Below are 23,474 nucleotides of genomic sequence, written 5' to 3' on the forward strand. Positions count from 1 at the left end.
TTGCCAGTGAGCAATCAGGCAGTGACCACTCCTCTTCCTTCTCTCCCTCCTCACCCCCATCACTATTGTCTGGTCGGAGCAAGAGCCAGGTGAACCAGCTGGTTGCAATGGGGAAGAGGAGGAACAGGTTGTGGGGAGCTCTTGCCAGTGGGCCCCTTTCTGGGGTTGGGCCCTTGGCAGATTCCCGACTGTGCCAACCCTTGACGCCAGCCCTGGGCAAGTAGCTTGCCATCCTCCCCTGTTGCTGGACCCCTCTGGTTACTTGAAGAAAAAAGGGCTTTTTGCATCCAAATTACAACCGAGCCGTGATGTTGAAACAGAGCTGCTTTTGACCGAGTCAGACCATTGGGTCCATCTAGCTCAGTACTGTCTACACTGACTGGCAGCAGCTGTCTAGGGTTGCCGGCAGGGCTCCTTCCCAACCCTATCTGGAGTTGCGAGGAATTGAAGCAGGGACTCTGCATGCAAAGCAGATGACCTGCCACTCAGCGATGGTCTGTTCTCTACAAATACAATAAGCGTCTAGACCTCAAGGATCTGAATAAAGGGTCAGTTTATATAGGAAGTTGCCTTATACCCATTGGTCCATCTGGCTTTGCATTGTTTACAATGGCTGCCAGCAGCTCTCAAGGGTTTTTGGCAAGCCTACCTGGACATCTGCCAGATTGAGTCTGAGGCTCTATGCGCTTTACCACTGAGATACAGCCGGCCGTTCTCCCAAGCGGAATTTTTTAAAAAAATAAGGTTGCAGTCCTAAGCATGCTTCCTTGCAAGAGACCTCCATCAAAATCAGTGGGGCTTGGGAGAAAATAAGTCTGTGGCTGGGAGCATTAAACAAGAAATATGCTATTAATTCTCTTTCTGAAATCGAAGATGTGAGACAAAGCCTGCCCGCCGCCCAGGAAATGCAGGCTTCCCCTCTCAGTCTCTCTCTTCTGCGCACACACATACACACACCAATATTTTTTCAGGTCCAGCCTGAAGGGAAGACTCAAACCGCTTTGGACTGCAAGATTGGGGGGGGTACAAGACTGACCTCCCCCTGACAAAAAAAAGGTTACTGCAAGCTGTTAAAAATGCTTTGCAGAATGATGAGGATGTTTTAGAATCTATTTCTTGTACCTGGCCATGTTGGGATATATTTCAAGAGGCAGCTGGACAGCCATCTGTCGGGAATGCTTTGATTTGGATTCCTGCATTGAGCAGGGGGTTGGACTTGATGACCTTATATGACCCTTTCAGCTCTACTGTTCTATGATTCTATGATTCATATAATCAGCTTTGGGTGGATATCTATTTGGAGGGCTTATATTATCAATGGTGTAGTGGTCCAGGGTCTCAGGGGGTCTTAGACCCTTTAACTTTTGGGGACCGGGGTCCCAGCAGGGTCCCTAGATGTCTCCAGCATCCTACGAGCCAATCAGCATGAAGGGTGTGTTAGCCACTGAGAAGAGTCTTCTAACATGCTTCTTTGTCCTTTCCTGCTGATGGGAGCCAATAAGAGTAAAAAGGGGTGAGTCAGCCACTGAGAAGACTCTTCTCAGTAACCAACACTCTCCCCTTTCATGTTTACTGGCTCTTGGGGACATCTGTTGTTGTGGGAAAAGGCACTAACAAGGATCTCATTCTCAACTCAGCAGCAAAAAAGGGAGGGGGCATGGCATTAGCCATCATGAAGGGATCCTGCACTTCTAATTTGCCACTACACTACTGGTTAGTATTATTATTACTATCCATACATTATTGCTCTTTTATTTTTTATTTTTCTTCCTTTAATATTTTCATTTCATTATTTTTTCCCTTTGATTTCTCCACTTTCCTTTCATTGTTAAATTTGTCATCAAGTCCAACCCCCATCTTCAGCATGAACAGCTTTGGGAGGGGGGGGTGGACTTCGATTCCCAGCAGCCAGTATGGCTAAACTTCAGGGAGGGCAAGAGCTGTGGTTCGACAGCGTCACTGGACTCCAGCATCCATCAGCCTCAAGTCAGCATGGCCAGTGGTCTGGGATGATGGCCTTTGCGGTCCTGCATTGAGCAGACGGTTGGACCGGCTCTACTATCCTGTGATTCTATGGTCTAGCAACATCTGGAGGGCACCAAGTTTGGGAGGGCTAGTGTCAAGCCCCAGACAGCTTGCCTCCATCGCGTCTGGACTCAGTGCTAACCCAGGGCCATCACCATTACAGGTCTCCAGCACATCATGTGCCCAGCGTCTGACGCCATCCGTGCCTTCCCCCTTGGCGGGACCCCTTTAGTTTTGGCTTTATGATAGATATAATTTAAAGATCCAAAAGGTGTTAAAACCCATCAGTCACTCACGGGCTCCACTTAAATCTTCTTCCAGATGATCTATATTGCTTGAGGTATTAACGAGTTTTCCAATTTCCATTCAATCAGCAAATCTACCCTGTCTCCTGGCACACCGGCTCTGCGTTAGGTCATTAATAACTTGCGGTGGAAATCAGCAGCCACGGCAAAGCGCGCCTCCCTTCCCCCAATGCACACAGGCGCATATATATCCCACGCTATTTACGATGCAATTTCCCCTTGCTTGTTTCGGGATAAGAAAAGGTGGAACAGATGGACTCCCCATTCTCTTCCTCCGATTGTTTTGAGATTTCGCTCTGAGCTGCATGTCATTTTGGCTTCACCAGGAGAAATGGCAAAACTAATTCCACAGGAAGGTAGCAATGCACAATCAGGCCACTGGCCTATCAGCGCTGTCTGCAATGACTAGCTTTCAAGGATTTCAGGAAGGGACTCTCTCTTGGCCCTATCTGAAGCTGCCAGGGGACCTCCGACATGCAAAGCACCTATCTCCCGTCAAGCATGTTTCGAGGGAGATTTATATAAAATGTAAACTCTTATAAAATACAAAATGCAACTGCGACTTTCCAGAGACTGCAATAAAAGTAGCAGCTGAAACAATCTAATCTAAGAAGCCCACGAGGATATCGTTTTTGGAAGTTTTAAACTGATACCAGAAAGATACCAGTGAGCCTCTCTGGAAAAGGAATGTCACAAACAGAGTGCCACCAGTTTTTAACACAGGATTGAGGTCACATTGATCAGTAGCCATTTGGCCTTGTGGCTGGATGGGCTCTCTCTCTCTCTTTCTCTCTCTCTCTCTAATGGTTTTTAAATGTCAGCATTCCTTCAGTTTCCGACATGTGGATTGCAAGTACCGATTAAGTAAGCTGAAACAGCACCATCCACACATAAGTAGGAAGCATCAACGAGTTTGGGGGGGGACGACTCAAAATAATCTAATAAGAACAAAGTATGCTTGGTTGGCACAGAATGCTGACAGTTGTGGAAAAGCTGCTAGGAAGTGTTCTAGGAGAGGACACCCAATAGGAACCACACACACACACACACACACTGCAACATTTTGTTGAAGTTCCCATGTTGTTGTTGTTGTTATGTGCCTCCAAGTCGACTGCGACTTATGGTGACCCTATGAATCAGCGACCTCCAAGAGCATCTCTCATGAACCACCCTGTTCAGATCTTGGAAGTTCAGGCCTGTGGCTTCCTTGATGGAATCAATCCATCTCTTGTTTGGCCTTCCTCTTTTTCTACTCCCTTCTGTTTTTCCAAGCATTATTGTCTTTTCTAATGAATCATGTCTTCTCATTATGTGTCCAAAGTATGATAACCTCAGTTTCATCATTTTAGCTTCTAGTGATAGTTCTGGTTTAATTTGTTCTAACACCCAATTATTTGTCTTTTTCACAGTCCATGGTATCCACAAAGCTCTTCTCCAACACCACATTTCAAATGCGTTGATTTTTCTTTTTAAAAAAGCTAAATGAAATAATCAGTGTGGCCTACCTTAGAGGGCTGTTTGTGAGGATTACTGAGATAGCGTCTGTAAGTAAAGTGGGTTGTATTCAATTAAATCCTACTCAGAGTGAAATGGAAATGGACTGCCTTCAAGTCGATCCTGACTTATGGCAACCCTATGATTAGGGTTTTCATGGTAAGCAGTATTCAGAGGGGGTTCACCATTGCCTTCCTCTGAGGCTTAGAGGCAGTGACTGGCCCAATTTCACCCAGTGAGCTTCATGGCTGTGTGGAGATTCGAACCCTGGTCTCCCAGGTCCTCGTCCAGCACCTTAACCACTACCCCACACTGGCTCTCCTACTCAGAGTAGGCCCATTGAAATGAATAAATCTAAGTTAGGCAGGTCTATTTACTTCATTGGGTCTACTCTGGGTATGATTAACATTGATTACCTTCCAGTGTGTTTTGAACACTCAAAAGATTTTTGTTTGTTTTAAAATGTATCACACACACACACACACACACACATTTCCAGTTCTTGCAAGACATCCAAGGTAGCAAAATATATATCAGCAATAAAAATAATCACAATTTAGTTTGTTTAAAAAATAAAGAGATCACGAACGAGGGTGAAAACCAACAACAGGAAGGTCAGCAAAAAATGTTTGTTTCTGCTGGTCTCAAAACACAAAATGCAACTGGAGAAATTTGGAGGGGGGGTCATACAGGGTCCCCAAGACAAGGAATTTCACAGCTGAGACCCCCACAACAAAAGAATGCCCTTTTCCCAGCTGCACCTCAAGTGCAAGACAGATGTGCAAAAGGGTCATGAGAACGTCAAAAGTGCCCTGCTGGTTCTGACCAAAGGCCCATCTCGCCTAGGATCCAGTTTCTCCCAGTGGCCAACCAGATGTCCCAAAGGGAAGCCCCAAGCAGAACCTGAGTGCAAGCAACCCACTCCACTTGTGATTCCCAGTCACTGGCATTCAGAGGTGTGGAGCCTCTGATCTTTGAGGTCACTGGCGGCTTCATGACAGTGAATCTGCTCTGGATTTTAGTCTGAGCTGTCATGGAGCTGTCCAAGGTGCTGTCCTTGACAGCTGGGCTAAAACCCAGCGTGGATTCCACTGCCATATTGACGTGGAGTCACCAGCAGCCACTGCTGGAGGCGATATATAGCCATCCCGGCTAGTAGCTGTTGAACTTTAAGAACCAGCAAAAGACGGCTCCTGAATCAGGCTAGAAGAACTGTTGTGTCTCCCAGAGGCCAACTAGATGTCTCCTCTGGGAAGCCCATGAGGAAGACCTGAGCAGAACAGCACATTCCCCGCTTGGAGTTGCCAGCAACTGGTATTCAGAGACGTACCGGCTCTGGTAGAGGAGGTGGAATGCAGCCATCATGGCTAGTAGCCTTCCTAGCTGACCAGAATAGGCATGCATAGTCATTTAACGTGCATAGTGTTTTTCCATATACATCACGCAACAGAGGCTCAGACAAGGCCTATCTACAGCAATCAATCAATCAATCACCAGCTGCGGTGACTGGCCCCCTTTGGGACTGGTGGGGGCAGAAGGTTGGAGGTGTTGCAAGAACAACTCCCACATGGCTCTTTGCGTACCTAAGAGGAGATGGAGAGAGGGTCTTCCAGCTGGGTAGGCCGCCTAGCCTTACCTGAGTTCCTCTGGCTGTCTCCCTTCCATTGTAAACTGATAACTCTCAGGGAGCTGGCCTCAGTGCCAAACTCTCCGTCTGTCCTTCTCCATCCAGGAGAGGGAAAGGCGACATTGGGCCTTTGTTCTTCTCTAGCATGGAGCGAATGACCAAGCCTGCCTGCCGCACCTCCAATGCAGTGAGGCCTTTCCTATCAGGAATGCAGTGACAACTTCAGAAGTGCAGGGTCCCTTTTCCCGTCATCTCCCAGAACAACAGATGTCCCTGGGAGTCAATCAGCATGAAGAGGGTTAGCTACTGAGAAGAGTCTTCTCGTGGCTGACTCCCCTCCTTTCGCTCTGACGGGCTCCAATCAGCTGGAAAGGTCAAGGAAGCATGTGAGAAGACTCTTCTCAGTGGATAACTTTCATGCTGATTGGCTCATAGGATGAGAGAGAGATAGGAAGCCTTCTCCCAAAAAAGTAAGGAATCTAACATCCCTTGAGACCCTGGACAACTACAGCCCTGAGATTCAACTATATATTTCTATAAATAAAATAGCCTGTCTTGTTCTACAAAATCTAAAGTCTCAATGCTTTGAATGCAGGTAAAAAGCCCTCCTCCTTTCAGGTAAATCACACAGCGCACCTAGCAGAACTCTGCTGCGTCTTAGCTCAATTCTCGGCTAACACATCACAGTAAGAAAACAGGCAGATTAGGCAGGTGGGGGCTGCCTCTGCACCTCCTTTGAGGAGACCATAATGTTCCAAGTCTCTGGGGAGGGTGGAACCCCCAATTCTGAGTGGCCTGACCTCTGAATGTTTCTGGAGCACACTCAGGTCTTTCTCTTGAGAGGCACGGGGAGGGGGAGACGCCTTGTCTTTCCTCACTATCTTCCCACACCTGACTTCAGCCTGCTTGGCTGTTGCAGCAGATATATCCATATGGACGTCTAAAGATATGTGTAGACAAGGGGAATGAGTGTGTGTCATTAACACCAGGCTGGTTATCCTACCCATCCTGGCCTATAGGGACTCTTGATCTGGTCCAGCAGTGGTTTCTATGATGGCCAAATAGAACCTCCAGTCTCCAAGGCAGTCCACCTCCGATGACCCAGGGGTGAGGAGCAAACGACAGGAGTGGGCCGTTGCCTTCACATCGTCCCTGTGAACTCCCTGACGCTGGGGAAAGGGGGCATGGGGCCCCAATCCAGCCATGCAGCCTTCCTTGGCACTATGTAGAGGTAAACCTGAGCAACCGAAAAGTGGCTGCAATAACAGGAAACACTGTTTTTCCGCCTTTCTTTCGGGAAGGTTTGCAGGCTCAGTGGTTTCCCTTCAACAGAGGCCAGCCTCACGGTTAAAACTTACCCCAATAATAACATATTGGATTTGCTTAAAATTCAATATTCTGTCTCTCTGCTCCCTGGGGGGAATGAATAGCGCTTGGCCCAGCCTGCGCCATCAGGAGAGAACCGGGGAGAGGCCTCCGTATCCTTTAACCTCATAATTCTCTCTTCCTCCCCCCCCCATAGCAAAAGTACAATTTCTTTGTTGGCCATTTCTGCCAGGCAGACACAGCGGCTGGGCCGCGCCCTCCCAGCCTCGCTCTGGCACCAGCAATGGGATTTTAATAGGTGTATTTTCAAATTAGTTCTGGGGCTTTCAGGACTTATCAGTTAAATGAGCTTTTTCAAATTGATTCAAAGGTCGCCCAGAGAAGTTTTCGCGGCTCTGTTATCTCTTCCCTGCCCTCCCCCCCCCCCACACACATGAAGGTTCCAGGGGCGACTGGCAGGAATGGAAAGGCAGGAATGGAAGGAAGGCAGGAATGGAAGGAAGGAGGGAGGGAGGGAGGGAGGTAAAGGAGGAAAGAAGGGAAGAAAGACAGAGGGAGGAAAGAAGGGAAGAAAGACAGAGGGAGGAAAGAAAAAGGAAGGAAGGAAATGAGATGGAAGGATAAGGGGTGGAAGAGGGAAGGAATGTAGGAGAAACTAAAGGGATGCAAAACTGTGAAGGAGAAAAAGCAATGAGCAAGCAAAGAAATGTGCTGAACAGAAAGGAGAAGAGATGAGGGTGGAGAGGAGAGGAGAGTGCGGGAGGAGAGGCCGGGAGAAAGAAAGGATGGGAAAGAGCCAAGGAGGCGGGCAGGGAGGGTTTCTGCTTGCAAGCCTCAGGGCGCCCGGGCTGTGTTCTCTGTCACACAGCCTCTTATGGTTCGGGGGTTCAAGACCTGTATAAACGACCCACAACTTCTGGAAAGACTCGCCGCAGTGAGCAACCCTTGGGTGGGTTGGTGGGTGTGTAACGTTCAGGGGTGCTCTAGGGTGAAAGCCTGGCTAGGACCATCCTTGCATCTATTCAGCCCTGCAGAAGCCACACCTGGCGATCCTTGGCCTGTCTTCACTGTGATCAAAAGGAAAAGAATATAGATTTGCCAGAAAAAGAAAATGAAATGAGGGTGTCACTTTATAGAAGATAAATTATTATTTATTCGTATCGTCATCGTCATCAGGTGATAGCCAACGTTAGTCACTGAGTATGAATCAATGAAGTCAGTAGGTCTCCTCTGAGTTCTGACTAAGCCTGCCATCCCAACCCAGCTTTACCTGGGAGTAAGCCCCATTGGATCCAATAGGATTTACTTCTGAGTAGGCATAGTGAGGCTTGCACTGGCTATCATCGCTTCTTCCAGTAGACTCAGTCCTATTTTCGTGGGGGTTTTGTAATCACTCTGTTTTAAATGGGTTTCATTTTAACTACATTTTAATTTTAACTTTTGTATGCTTTATTCATACGTTTTTAACTGTGTTTGCTTTCATTTTTGTAAGCCACCTTGAGTCCCAGTTCTGGGAGAAAGGCAGGATATAAACGAATAAAATAAATAAAGTCAACTCATGGAAATGAACGAATTTGACTGACTGAAGTCCATTGATTTCAATGGGTGTACTTTGAATATGACTTAGATCCAACTCGTATTTATTATTGTTGTTGTTGTTGATGATGATGATGATATTCTCTTAATGGAAAATGTAAACAGATGTGTGTGTGTGTGTGTGTGTGTGTGTGTGTGTGTGTGTGTGTGTGTGTGTGTGTGTGTGTGTGTGTGTGTGTGTGTGTGTGTGTGTGTGTGTGTGTGTGTGTGTGTGTGAGAGAGAGAGAGAGAGAGAGAGAGAGAGAGAGAGAGAGAGAGAGAGAGAGATCTTTCTTGAAACTAACAGGATCAAACTGGCAGGTGAAAAACGGCCCCTTTCTTTGCTGCAAGGGAATTCAATGGAAATCCTGATATGAATTTGACAAGCCCTCTGGAACAGCAAAGCAAAGATTTATCCCTTAATTATTTATCATAATTAAGTCCCGCTAATAGATTGGGATGCTACAGTTCTGGGGATATTTCTATTTATAATTAATGCGCGGGGGAGTAAATTAACCCCAGCTTAAGTTGATCCTCCCTCCTCCGCCCCCCCAAACTCCTGGAAGTGAATGTAAAAATATTCCTTGAACAGAAGAAAATCTGGGTCCTAGAGAAGACCTCTCTGGGTCAGGTTTCTTGCTTTTTGATTGGTTGGGACCACACGCTGGCATTTCAAAGTGGATCCAACGCCTGTGACTGTAACCGTGTAAACGGAAAACGAATCCGGAGTCACTGGCTCCTAAAGATTTGCACCCGGAGCAAGGGTGGAAGTTTCCCAGAATGGATAAGAGGTTCTGTTTTGGTTTTGAAACTCGCTGAAAATAGTTTCATCCTGTAAGCCTTGCATTTTGCAAACAGTTTCAAACTTTTCAGAAATAACAGGCGTTTCAGGTAATGCTAATAACCCCCACCCTCTCTACCTAAAACCGAAGAACAGTAGAATACTTATCCACATTTAATCCAGATCCGTTTCCGAGTTTGCTTGTTTGTTTAAAATTGCAGGGCTTTGTAAATCCGGATTAAATGAAAGCGCGTTCACACCGTTTTGCAGCGCAATGCTGTACCTGCCTAGTCAGGAGTGAACCCCACTGAGGGTGCGATCCCAGGCACGCTTACCCGGGAGTAAGCTCCACCAGGCACAAATGAGCGCACTTCTGTGCAGAGGATCGCACTGTTAGTTGATTATTTATTTGGCCACCAATTTGTGACGTTTGGGCTGTTCCTAATCCATGCGTTGCCTAGCTGTGAATTCCCTGTTTTCCGGGGGGGAGGGTAGCTTGTTTCTTTCTAAAAGAAAAAAATCCCTCCGGACACCAGAAAAACCCTTCGTCAAAGTTTTACAACGTCAACGGAATAAAACACACGTGCAAAACCACTATGTTTTGCTCAGAGTAGACCCACTGAGATGACCAGACCTGAATGAGTCCTGTCCGTTCGTTGCAGCGGGTCTACTGAGACCTCAGACTACACCACTGCCAAAAACCTTGGAGAGCCGCTGCCGGTCAGTGTAGACAATACTGAGGTAGATAGATCAAGGGTCGGGCTCCATATAAGACAGTTTCCTGTGTTCCTATGCATCTTTATTCCTTTATTTTCTTCCTCTTTCCCTTTTGCCCTTTTGCCCCATTCCTTTCTTTCTTTCTTTCTTTCTTTCTTTCTTTCTTCCACCCCTGGCAAAGGGCGTCTTTCAGATCCCTGTTTCTTGCCTATAATTTTTTAAAAAAAATCTTTTAGATGTATTTAATTTCTAATAAAATGCTTAAACAAAAGTAACTTGGAAACCATCCAGGACTGCGCACAGAAAGAAAGCAAAAACAAGATACATTTCCATGTATATTCAAAATGTTCTGCATACCCTTGTTTGAATGCTGAGAGCTAAGCATAAGAAACACATTAAACCCTCCAAAGCAAAATATTTACTCCCTTCATGGGGAAAAAAGTTCCCTGGGAAAAGGTGCCACGTTACGCACCTATATAGACCCAAACAAAACCTCACCTTCTCAGTCTTCATTTTGGCCTCGATCCACGAGCCAGTTCACAATCTAATATGGCTTATTCCCTGTGGCGTAGTGGCAAATTCAGAAGTGCAGGGTCCTTTCGTGATAGTTACAGCCACGCCCCCCTTTTTATTCATGCTGGGTTGAGAATGAGATCCTTGTTAATACCTTCTCCCACAACAACAGACGTCCCTAGGAGCTAGTAATAATGAAAGGGGAGAGCTTTAGCTACTGAAAAGAGTCTTCTCAGTGGCTTACTCCCCTCCTTTCACTTTGATTGGCTTCAATCAGCAGAAAAGGGCAAAGAGGCATGTTAGAAGACTCTTCTCAGTGGCTAACACATTCCTCTTTCGTACTGATTGTCTCATGGGATGCTGGAGACATAGGGACCCTGCTCCCAAAAAAGTAAAGGGTCTAAGACCCCCCAAGACCCCGGATGACTACACCCCTGCTTATTCCTAGAACTGAAGGCAGCTAGCCGCTAGCCAGGCCATGCAAAAGAAAGCCATGGTTGGTTTGTTTCGGTTTTCAGAAAGTGCAAAGTCTCTCTGTATAAACGAATAAATAAAGTTGAAGAAAAATCAGGAAAGAAACTCAAGGGCACCTGTTTGATTCAGCAATGGTGGGCCCAGTCACTGTTTCTCAGCCTAACCTACCTTACAGGGTTGTTGGGAAGAGAAAACTGGGAGGCGGAGAAAGGTGGGGTGACAATGTAATACTAAACAAATATGTAACAGAAATGATTGTGGCGATGGGTTGTCTCATTCCTATTCAGAGTAGACCCATAGATATTAACGGGGCTAAGTCATGTCCTTTAAGTTCAATGGGTCTGCTCAGAGCAGGACACATAATAATAGTAAATCTGGTGGCTCATTCTTTGAAGGGGCGGGTTGCACTTGGTTTGTTGTGCAAAGATCTGAGTAGTGGCCTCTGCCTCCCTCCCCACCTCCCTTACCAGTCTTATGGATAAAAAGAATAATTCTACTACCTCTCTATGTGTGTGTTTATATTTAATGTTGTTTTAGTCTACTTAGACATGCAGCAGCCAAGGCCAGCACTTCGTAGGCGTTTTTTTAAAAAAATAACTGAAATGTAATTGTAGTGATTACTTTTGAGAAAAAGCAATCAGTTACTTTCAGAGCAATTGTAATGGTGTTGTCCCATTTGGGAGACAACAATGGTAATTACTACTTTTGGGGGCCACGTAATTGTAACTGTAATTTATTACTTTTTAAAAGTAATCTTCCAAGCTGTGGTTACGCCTGTCCTATCAACTATGCCTTTCTATCAATTAAGTAGCTTTTCTTATCCTACAAAGTCTCCGTGCTCTGAATGCAAGGTAAAAGGCTGCTCCTTTGAGATAAATCGCACAGGACACACACAGCACAACTCAGTTGCGCCTTAGTAAAATTCTCTGCTAAAATATGACAGTAAGTCGCTCGAGAGTACGGCCTCCAATTTCAAAGGGGGGATACTTGTCGGGAAGTGGGGCACTGCTCCCCACTTTATGCAATCCATTTGTTGTCTGGCTGCAACACTAGGCCAGTGACGATTATTCCTTTTTTTATTATTATTAATTTTTATTCAAATTTTCAAAAACAAAAAAACAACACAAAACAAAAACAATTATACAAAAAAAATAAAATGTTGACTTCCGATTTGTCGCAGATCAACCATAAGTCTACAATATATAACAATCCTGTCTCTAAAATTATATTACAAAATCACTTTCCTCCAGTAGTTATCTTAATTAATCATCAAATCTCATAAACATTACTTTATTCTTTCCACAAAAAGTCCAAAAGAGATTTCAATTCCTTGAGAGATATATCTTTCAATTTTTCTCCAAATAAACATAGCCAGTGACGATTATTCCAAGCACACGAGGCTTTCGCTGTGACTGTTAAAAGGCAGGGTGAAGAATGCTTTTTTTTCTTTCAGTCAGAGGCCCGTATTCCATTCTGGACAACCTTTCCGAGGGCCGCATGCAACATGGGAAAGTAGGCTGAGGAATGGAGGCTAATTGCCTTGCACATGAGGCTAGTTTCTGAATACACCTCTCTATCTTCCACCCAGAGATCAAGAGCACATTCCACTCTTGAGGGTGCAAAGCCAGTGAGGGGTGTGGTCAGTGGAGGAAGGATGTAGCCAGGGGAGAGTTCCAAGGGCCAGACTGAGAAGCCTGGAGGGCCGCATGTGCCTCCCTGGTCTGAGGTTCCCCACCCTGGCTTTAAGGGGGCCACATTTGAGTCCAACTCATTGAACCACTTAAATCAATGGGCATAGCTAATGTAAATCCATTCATTCCAGTGGGCCTACTCTGAGGGAAACCTAATTACATATACAACCTTGTGTTACTCTATAGTGCGGATCTATTCCCTCCTTTTGCTAAAAGCTTTGTGTGATGTATATATACACACACACAAATACTAAACATGTCTCTTCCCGACACACAAAAAGAAAAAGCCCTCAATAAATAGCAAAAAGAGATAAACTCCACTGAATATACCTCTAAAAAAAGGTGTCTCAGAGCTTTCATGGTAGGAAGGGAAAGGGGGAAGAGGAGGGGGTGCGAAAATAAGATCGACTGACTCATAAATTCTCGGCCTGGCATCAAATGCTGTGTTTAATTCCTTGCTTCGCTTGGCGAGATTGAGTGGCTGGGTGTCGATTCGATTTAAGGGCAGGAGTAATGTAGAACTTGGCCATGTTCTCACGGGGTGGGGCTAGTACATGTACGTGTGTGTGTGGGTGGGTGGGTGGTTATTGACAAGGCTGCTCACACACCATACCTTTAAAGCACATTTAAAGAATGTGACTTCGCCCAAATAATCCTGGCTGGCACCAGAGGGCGGCCAGGTCGGGCCCTGGCCGAGGACCCCTGTGGCTCAGAGGGGGCCCTGGAGAGCCCCTCCTTAGGGTGGGAGGGTGGCGCTCCCATTCAGTGATCTGCGGCAGGATCGGAGAGGGAGCTCCCAGGCACCGCTCCCAATACACAAAAGTGGGCTCCAGTTTGAATGCCATGTGCGCATGCCTGCTATCACCCAAGATGGCGGCAGGGGCTTCTCTAAGGAGCTGTCACCCTGCCGCCATCTTGATTGATGGCAGGCTTAAGTGCTATGCATGCACGTCATTCACAAGAGGTAGGTGGCATGCACAGGTGGGCTTATTAACCCAACGCCACCTGTATGGGGAGGTGTTGGGCCACAGCACCATGGGCCCAGAGCAGGCTGGTGCCCAAAGGCTCAATCATGCCTGGCGCCGGCCCTGCTGGGAACTGTAGTTTGTTAAGGGAGCTGGGAATTGTAGCTCTGTGGTAAGGAAGCTACAGTTCTCTGGATTCTTTGGGGAAAGCCATGTGCTTTAAATGTATAGTTTGTGGAGTCACAGTGGCTTGTATCCAACTAAATTCTACTTTGGGGTGGACCCTTTGAAATGAACGGAGCTAAGTCAGACACGTCTTTTAGTTTCAGTGGGTCTGCTCTGAGCATTACTAACACCCCTATGGATACGCATGGTCTGATAAAAATGTTTGCAATTTTTTAAAAATATACTCCTCCACTAGAAATGTTGAGGACTTCCTCAGGTGTAAGTCTCACTGAGTGCAAGTCCACACCGAAGCATGATCTTACCTTGGCTAAACTACCCCTGCAGAAAAATGCGGTGGTAGAGTCCTGATTGCACAGAGGTGTCTGTACCAGTTCTGGTTGGAGATGGTGGACCGTCAATCGCATTTCTGAATGCTCCCCTACATTTATTTCTTTAAATTAAAAAAACCCTACCGATAGAAAGCCAGCACAATGGGAAATACTTCCTCCTGGAGTTACTAGCTTTCTAACTTACATCTGGCCCATCTGGCCCAGTATTGCTAACACTGACTGGCAGCGGCTCTCCAGGACATCATGCAGGGAGTCTTTTCCTACATGAAGATGCCATTGAGGATTGCACCCTGGACAGTCTGCATGCAAAGCAGAGACTCTGCCACCCTGAGTCATAGAATCCTAGAATAGTAGAGTTGGACGGGGCCTATAAGGCCATTAAGTCCAACTCCCTGCTCCATGCAGGAATCCAAATCAAAGCATTCCCGACAGATGGCTGTCCAGCCCTTTAATTTTAAAGGGGTCTCCTCTTCAGACTAACGTTGGATACAACGGGTGGTCATCAACGCTAGTCCTGCTCAGAGTAGACCCACTGAAGTCAGGGCTAAGGTTCATAAATTTCAGTGGGCCTACTCTGAGTAGGACTTAGCTGAATACAACACACAATATAAATGCACACACAGACATGTATACATAAATACACACAGAATATATATGAAATACATACATTTGTTTGCACTAAGACCCTTCCAATTCAGCCCCTTTTTTCTCCTCTTTTTCCTTTGTCCTTTCCCCAACTCTCTCTCTCTCTCTCTCTCTCTCTCTCGCTCTCTTCCCACCCCCCATTTTATTCCCTCCCAGATTGGGGGTCCAGGAGATGTGTTCGTCAATATCCCAGCTTGCTGTTTTGTGCTTGGAATCGATCGCTTCGCTGATTTTTTTTCTTTTAAAGATTTCTTACCTATTCATTTCATCTCGCAGCATACAGGGCTTATTTTTTTCCCTTTCCCTGTCTTTCTTTCACCTTCCAACCCCCTTTTTTTCTCTTCTTCTCCACCCCCTCCATCGCTATCAACTAGTTGCAAATGCAACTATTATTCTTATTGTTGTTGTTGTTGTTAGAAACACACTCCACCCCAAAGAATTCCCCCATCCCTTTGGAGGATCTCTGCTGTTGGGGAAATAACGCAACAGGAGAGTCAAGGCAGAACAGAGCGCCAGTATCCTGCAGTTACAACTGCAACACTGTGGAGGGGGCGAGAGGGAGGGAGGGGAAATGGAATGATGGAACCAGGCCTGGTAATAGTTGCAAAATATTCTTTTTCCTCTTTCACAGTGTGGCAGGACATACTTCATGTTACACAGCTATGTCCCCTGGACTCCCCCTTTTGGCTGCAGGGTTGAGAATGAGGTCCTTGTTAAGGCCTGCTTCTGCAACAACAGATGCCCCGAGGAGCCAGTGAGCATGAAAGAGGAGGATGTTAGCTACTGAGCAGAGTCTTCTCAGTGGCTGGCTCACCTCCTTTCACTCCGATTGGCGCCAATCAGCAGGAAAGGACAAAGAAACCTGTTAGAGGATTCTTCTCAGCTGTTAACACACTCCCTTTTCAAGCTGATTGGCTCCTAGGATGCTGGAGACGTAGGGACCCTCCTGGGACCCTGCTCCCCCCCAAAAAATAAGGGGTCTAAGACCCCCTGAGACCCTGGACGACTACACCCCTGACCTGGAGACGCCTGAGACTTTGCAAACAATGCAAAGTCAAGCTGTGGTCCTCCCCCTAAAGCACTGATTTTTGACCTTTTGGGGAGGTCAAGACCCCTTTGAGAATCCAATGAAACCTATGGGCTCCCACTGTTGTCCACACGCTGATAACCTCCAGGCTGGATTACTGTAATGCACTCTATGCAGGGCTGCCTTTGAAGTTGGTCCAGAAGCTGCAGCTGGTGCAAAATGTGGCAGCACGACTGCTCACTGGGGCAGGGTATCGCCAACATGTCACCCCGCTGCTGAAAGAATCGCACTGGCTGCCCATTTGCTACCGGGCCAAGTTCAAGGTTCTGGTTTTGGTGTGCAAAGCCCTATGCAGCTTGGGACCAGGACACTTGAAAGATCGTCTTATCCAATTGATCACTACCCTCTGAGGTGAGGGTCTCCTGCAGATACCATCTTATCAGGAGGTCATTTCTACACAGCATAGGAAGCGGACCTTTAGTGCAGTGGCACCAATGCTTACGAGAAATTTGCACCAAAATGCTGAAGGATTTTAATGAGGATTTTTTTTAAAAAAAATTGCAAACTACTGCAGAAATGTGGAAAATTTAAGACTGGAAAGGTAAGAGACTGAGAGAACCACAACAGCCAGTGTGGTGTAGTGGTTAGAATGCTAGACTAAGCCCTGGGAGAACCGGGTTCGAATCCCCACTTGGCCATGAAGCTGACCGGGTGACTTTGGGCCAGTCACCGCCTCTCAGCCTAACCTACCTCACAGTCTATAGTCTGGAAGGTGCCACCTTTGATGTAATGTTAAGGAAACCACCCTGGGGGGAAATGTCACAGAAAGAATTCTCTCACAAATTTGGTTTTCCCACCCTAAAGCATAGGATCTTCCAGTTAGCATTTTAGGTGAACAATGGCAGATGCTGATGTGCAGTGGGATCCCTGCTGAAAAGAGTGCACTTGACCTTGGATATAACCACCCTGAGCCTCTGCCTTTCAGAAAACGAGAAAGTTTGCATTTATTATATAGGGAAGACATACTGGGCAGGAAAGGTCTAGGTTCTAGCTAACTAAAATTGAGGTACCAAGAACCTGCTGTCTCTTTCATCTCTGCAGGGGAGAGAGAGAGAGACCCACACAAAGGAAAGATGGCTCCTCTCCCAAAGGTGGGAGGGAAGAGCAGGAAATAAGGTCAGTCACCTTAAGAGTACAGTACCAGTTTGCACACCTGAAGGAAGGTCGGCACAGGTGAGGTCAGAAAGACACTATAGGGAGCTCGCAGGTTCTCCTCTCTCATCTACCCCTTTCCCCATGCAAACCCTATCAAGCTGAGCTGCACCCCAACACTTATCATAGAACATAGAGTTGGAAGGGGCCTATAAGACCATCAAGTCCAACCCCCTGCTCAACACAGGAATCCAAGTTAAAGCATCCTTGACAGGTGGCTGTCCAGCTGCCTCTTGAAGGCCTCCAGTGTTGGAGAGCCCACCACCTCCCAACGTCATTGGTCCCATTGTCATATCGCTCTAACAGTTAGGTTTTCCTGATGTTCAGCCGAAATCTGGCTCCGCCACATTGGCACATTCACTTTGTCTCACACACAAATACACACCCCATGCAAAAAGAAATAAAAAAACCCACCCTCCTTTAGTTGAATCTAAACTGGCCTGGTTCCCATCCTCCTTAGACAAGAAAGTTAGACTGTCGAAGGGTCCACCAATCTAAAGCCACTGGGCCGTAGCTCAGGGCTAGAGCATCTTCTTTGCATGCAGAAGGTCAGTCCCCAATGGCATCTCTAGGTAGGGCTGGAGGAAAGCCTCCCTGCCTGAAACCCCTGGAGAGCTGCTGCCAGTCAGTGTAGACACTACTAAGCTAGATGGGCCAATGGTCTTGACTCACTGGGAGACACCTTCTACTGTCATATTGAGTGCCATACTGCCCTGGATCCGGCCCAGCTGGATGAATCTAGAAGTAGAAGGAATTGCAGCGGTGGTTTGTTCATTTCAGGGGTGAGAAATGTTTTCAGTCCCAGAGTGACGTTCCCTTCTGGACGACCTTCGGGGGATGGCGGGCACTTGAGGGAGTGGCCAAAGGCAAAAGTGAGTGGGGCACTGAACCCCAATTTTACCTTTGTCCAGTAGGGTAGTTTCTACACACATTTGCACACCCCTCTCTGTCCTTCCTCCAGGCAAGCAAAGAGGCACGATCAGAGTTCGAGGATGCATTTCTAGCCAGGCAAACAGGGTTGGTGAGAGATCTGGCCCAGGAAGAGCTTTAAGGGCCAGATCTAGAGACCTGAAGGGCCGCAGTTGGCTCCCAGGGCCCGAGATCCCCAGCCCAACCTTTTGCCATAAGACCCCAAAGCAGGCTGCGACAACAATTGCCTAAAACAATAAGCATCACAACCTCTCACAGACATGAATTTACAAGATCTGAACAGGGCAGTTCACGACAGATGCTGTTGGAGGTCGCTGATTCATAGGGTCGCCAGAAGTCGTAGTCGACTCAGAGGCACATAACAACAAAACAATTTCCTAACATGCAAGCCAGGCCAGAAAAGAAAAAAAATTGAGCGACAATGCATGCTGTCTTAGCCAGACCCTGTGCCCATGGAAAGCCACCTGAAGCTGCATCAACATAAGAACCTAAGACGAGCCCTGCAGCGCTGGATCAGGCCAACGGGGGCCCATCTAGTCCAGTGTCCTGTTCTCACAGTGGCCAACTAGATGCCCCAACTGGAAGACGCTCCAAAGCAGGACCTGAGCCCATGCAACAGATCAAAGGATGATGGCAAGCAGCGTCCCGCAAGGTAGGAGATAGCATCCATCCAGTCCCCCCCCCCTCAGTCTGGCAGGCCTAACTCTCACTTGCTGAACCTTGGACAGCTCCTTGAAAGTTCGGACTAAAACCCGGAGCGGATTCCCTGCCCCACTGACATCGGAGGCACTAGTCTCTACCACTTTCCGGATATATGATCCTCCCAAGGGGGCCAACATAATTATTGGAGGAGGACATGCCAGAGATTATAGTCAGAAAAGATCTTGTCCCTGGTGCCCGCCAATTTTAACAGCTATCGCTGGTTGATCCAAACAGGCCCTCAGGTGCCAATTGTAAGACGTTTGGGGCCTCGTCAGCTCACACCCAGACGAGGATATCCAAATTCTGTAAGTGTCAGAGTGGTGTAAGGGTCAGCGTGTTGGATTAGGACCTGGGAGACCAGAGTTCAAATCCCTACTCAGCCTTGAAGCTCATTTGTGTCCTTGGGTCAATCACTGTCTCAGCCTCACCTGCCTCACCTTGTTGTGAGGATGGGACAGAGAAGAGCCATGGACACCACCTTGAGATAACCCTACAGATAACCCTAGGAGCCAAAAAGCATGAAAGGGGAAAGTGTTCGCTACTGAGAAGAGTCTTCTCTGTGGCTGACTCACCTCCTTTCACTCTGATTGGCTCCAATCAGCAGGAAAAGGACAAGGAAGCATGTGAGAAGACTCTTCTCAGTGGCTAACACACTCCCCTTTCATGGTGATTGGCTCATAGGATGCTACAGACATAGGGACCGTGCTGGGACCCTGCTCCCAAAAAAGTTAAGGGGTCTAAGACCCTCCGAGAGCCTGGATATACCCCTGGTCCGATCTATAACATTAGGCAGTCACCCTCACTATACTGTTTTACAAGCACCCTCAAAACATTTTGAATTATTGAATTATTAACTACCCAGCCACATAATTTAGTTTACATACATTTGCTTTTAAAATGTTGGTGATCTCTGATCTGTGCATTATGGATAATTATTCATATCATTTCATTTACGCCAATAATAATAATAATAATAATAATAAATTTATGACGCACCTTTTGCATAAGTCTCAAGGTGATTAGAAATAAAATTTTTATTATTATTATTATTATTATTATTATTATTATTTACAGTCATACAACAACAACTAAAAATGGGCCTTAAAACAATCCAAAAAGAGGTTTAAATGGGGAGGACTTGCCTTGGGGGCTTCCCAGAAGAGGTACCTGGTTCGCCACTGTGAGAACAGTTTGCCTGATCCAGCACTGCAGGGCTCTTCTGATGTTCTCAGTGCAAATGAATAACCAAGGCTTAGAGACAGGGGTGTAGTGGTCCAGAGTCTTGGACACTTTACTTTTTTGGGAGCAGGGTCCCTAAGTCTCCAGCATCCCATGAGCCAATCAGCATGAAAGGGGCATGGGTTAGCTACTGAGAAGAGTCTTCTCACATGCTTCCTTGTCCTTTCCTGCTGATTGGAGCCAATCAGAGTGAAAGGAGGTGAGTCAGCCACAGAGAAGACTCTTCTCAGTAGCTAACACTCTCCACTTTTCATGCTTAATGGCTTCTAGAGATGTCTGTTGTTGCGGGAGAAGGTATTAGCAAAGACCTCAACCCCACGGTGGCTGTGACTGTCATGAAGGGACCCTGCACTTCTGAATTCGCCACTACGCTGCTGCTTACAGATATTTTTTGTGGATTAAGCAGGGTGTTGGGTTCTTTCTCTCATAAATAAAATAAATTCATTCGAAAATATGAGGCCCAGGTCAGTCACTGGCACGCGCATCCAAAGGACGAAGGTGCTCCACGTCAGCCAGATGCTAAGCCAAAGTCCTCCACGTGGTGAACACCCAAAGGCACATCGTTGGGGCGCCAGATCTCCACCTTCTGCTAGACCAAATGTCTCCTGAGCGTGTGCAGAGTGCCAGCAACCCAGGCCCTTGTGTAGGGAATACTTTCCCAGATCTCGTGGGGGGGGGGAGTGTCTCCAGGTAGGGCTGGGAAAGCCTCCTGCCTGCAGCCCTGAAGAGAGCCGCTGCCAGTCAGTGTAGACAAGATGGAGCGAGATGGGCCGACGGTCTGACTCGGGACAATCCTGTGAGCCTCTTCCTCGTCAGAACTCGTCTGACTCCGGATTGGCGCCCGGCGCCATGTTGGGCGACTTTCGGTTCTTGGGGGGCGGTGATCTCAGGAAGGCTGGGCGGGAGGGATCGATCGGGCGACGGTGATGAATTAGGGAGGGCAATCGATGAGGACGGGGGGGCGAGCAGCCCACACCCGGCGCCCCCTTCCGTAGAAGCCGGCTCGGGATAATAAGGCGCTTCGGTGCAATCGGGCAAATGGGAGCCCGGCCGGGAGGGGGGGAGGCGGGCCGGGGGGGGCAGCAGAAGGGGGAGGGGCGAGCCAAGGCCCGGCGGGCGCCTCCGCTCTCCTGCCCGGATGCCGGGGTCCTCCGCGCCTCCTCCGCGCCAGTCTCGCGCGCTTTCTCCCCTTTTCCTTTCGCTTGTGTTTTGTGCCTCCCTTTCCGTTCGCTCCTTTCTCTCTCGCTCCTTTCCTCTTTTCCTTTCTTGCTTTTTCCTTTCCTCTCCTTTCTCCCCCCCAATTTCTTTCTTTCCCATTCCTTCCTTCTGTCTTTTTTATTTTTCTTTCTCTCTCTTCCCTTCCTTCCTTCTTTCCTTTTTCGATTCTCTTTTTCTTTTTTTCTCCCTTTCCTCTTTCTTCCCTTCCTTTTCTTTTCCTTTTCTCCTTTTATTTCCTTCTTTTTTCCTTTTCTCTCTTCTCTCTTTCCTTCTTTTCCCTCCCTCTTTTCTTTCTTTCTTTCTGCCTCTTTCTCTCATTCCTTTCCTTTTCCTTTTGTTTTCTTATTTTTCTTTCTCTTTCCTTTTGTCTTTTTCTTTTTTCTTTCTTTCCTCCCTTTTTCCTTTTCCTTTTCTTTCTTTCTCTTCCCTTTCTTTCTCTTCTTTCTTACCGTTTGTTTCTTCCTATCCTTCCTTTTCCATTTTCTTTCTCTCTTTCCTCTCTTTTCTTTTCCTTCCTTCCTTTCTGCCTCTTTCACTCATTCCTTTCCTTTTTCTTTTCTTTCTTCTCTTTCCTTCCCTTCCCTCTTTTTCTCCTTTCTTACTATTTCCTCCCTTTTCTTTTATTTCTCTTTCCCCTTTCTTCCTCCTAATCTCTTTCTGCCATTTCCCTTCCTTCTGTTTTTTCCTTCTCTTCCCCTTCCATTCCTAACCCTAACCCTTGCTTTCTCCTAAGTTTTTCTGTCTTTCTCTGTGATTTCCCACCCAGCCACCCTTCTCTCTCTCTCTCTCTCTCTCTCTCTCTCTCTCTCTCTCACACACACACACACACACACACACACATTTTGCCCCCTTTCCTCCCCTATTTTCACCCCGTCTTTTATTTTATTTTATTTATTTATATAAAACAATATTCATCTACCGCTACACACACACATACATTTTTGCCCCCTTTCCTCCTCTACTTTCACCCCTGTCTTTTATTTTATTTTATTTATATAAAACAATGTTCATTTACCGCTACTTTGTCCAAAACGTCAAAGCGCTTTACCACACGTCGGAAACCGCCGGCGCCATAGAATTAAATACATTAAAAATACAAGAAAAGCAAATGTCAGCTGTTTCCAAGGGGAAAAAAAATAAGGCTTCTCCTCAACTGCCTGCCTAAAGCCTGGCGGAACGGCAAGGTTTTCAGCAGGGGCTTAACAGTTTGAAGCAGAAGGCGCCTGCCCCTCCCTCACCCCCGTTCACACTCTGAACTTCAAGCCCAAAAAGTGTCTGAATTAGCAGCTTCGGGGCCGCCTTTTGCCTCCAGAAAAATATCCCCGGTGCTTCGCTAGACCTCTGCGCATGTCTGCCCAGAAATAATATGCTTGAAGTTGGATTCCTGCGCTGAGCAGAGGGTTGGACTGGATGTCCTTAGAAGCCCCTTCCAACTCGACGATTCTAGGATTCTGTAAACCCCCGCAGAGTGCCATGGGGCTTACTCCCAAGGAAATGTGCCTAAGATCTCGGCCCCAATTCACGGATTCCGGCTTAGCTGGTTGGTGGAACCGTTTTTTGCTCAGAAACGTCTCTGTGTCTTAACAGGCATTTTCGGATCCTTACCCTTTCTAGTCTCTAGGATCAACGTCGTGGTTTTTTTTCTTTGTTTGATAATAATAATAATAATAATAATAATAATAAATCTTATTCATATCTGCTGCAAATGGCTGCAATCCACACTGACGTTTGTGGCGACTCCTGGACAGCAAATCGCGGGAGACTCTCTTAATGTAACTGAATCATGCATAAACAAAAGCAATAATAATAATCATCATTGCATCAAAAATCCCTTGCCTACTCGCCACACGCGCACGCTTAAAACGGGCATTGTTGTCGCTTAGTCCCTGGAAATAAACTCTATCCAGGAAAGTCCTGCTCAGAGGAGACGCCCTGAAATCCATCGGCACGATTAAGTCAAGTCCATTGATTCCAGTGGGTCTACTCTGAGTAGAACGGAGATGAATACGGGCCACGGTTTTCCTGGCGCATTGTAGCTGCGATTTTCGGGTTAGCCTTAGCCTGTTATTTTTTAAAGGTTTTACACACACATATATTTAAATTAAGGATTTTTTTAAAAAGCAAAAAGCAAATCTTTGCGTTTAAATCAGTGAACAGACCTTGCAAATTTAATCTTTTGTTTTAGTTGGTTTTTTTTTAAAAAAGTGACAGATTTAATGTTTTCTTTTTCGGAGAGGGGGAGGTTCCCCAATTTGCCATAAACCCAATTGTCTTTTCCTGCCTCCCGACCCACCCATTTGGACATTCTTTTCTTCGGAAGGAAGGCTGCCTTTTCGAAAACACCCGACGTGGCGCATTTAGTAAGCGGTCGACTGCATACCGGTGGGACTTACTCGCGAGTAAACGCGTCTTTAGAAAAATCGTTTGCTGCGATGTAAGGACAGATCACACCGCAGGCTGACGTGAAATTGAATCCAGGGGCGAGCGATTCCT

General features: G+C 46.8%; 1 protein-coding gene across 1 annotated transcript in view; it reads right to left on the minus strand.

Moving 5' to 3' along the window:
• The window catches only part of ONECUT3 (one cut homeobox 3), a 75,348-nt gene that overhangs the window by 28,864 nt on the left and 23,010 nt on the right, over window positions 1-23,474 (minus strand). The gene's annotated exons all lie outside the window — the stretch shown is intronic.

Source organism: Rhineura floridana, chromosome 18, assembly GCF_030035675.1.
Source record: "Rhineura floridana isolate rRhiFlo1 chromosome 18, rRhiFlo1.hap2, whole genome shotgun sequence".
In the NCBI taxonomy this organism is placed as follows: domain Eukaryota; kingdom Metazoa; phylum Chordata; class Lepidosauria; order Squamata; family Rhineuridae; genus Rhineura; species Rhineura floridana.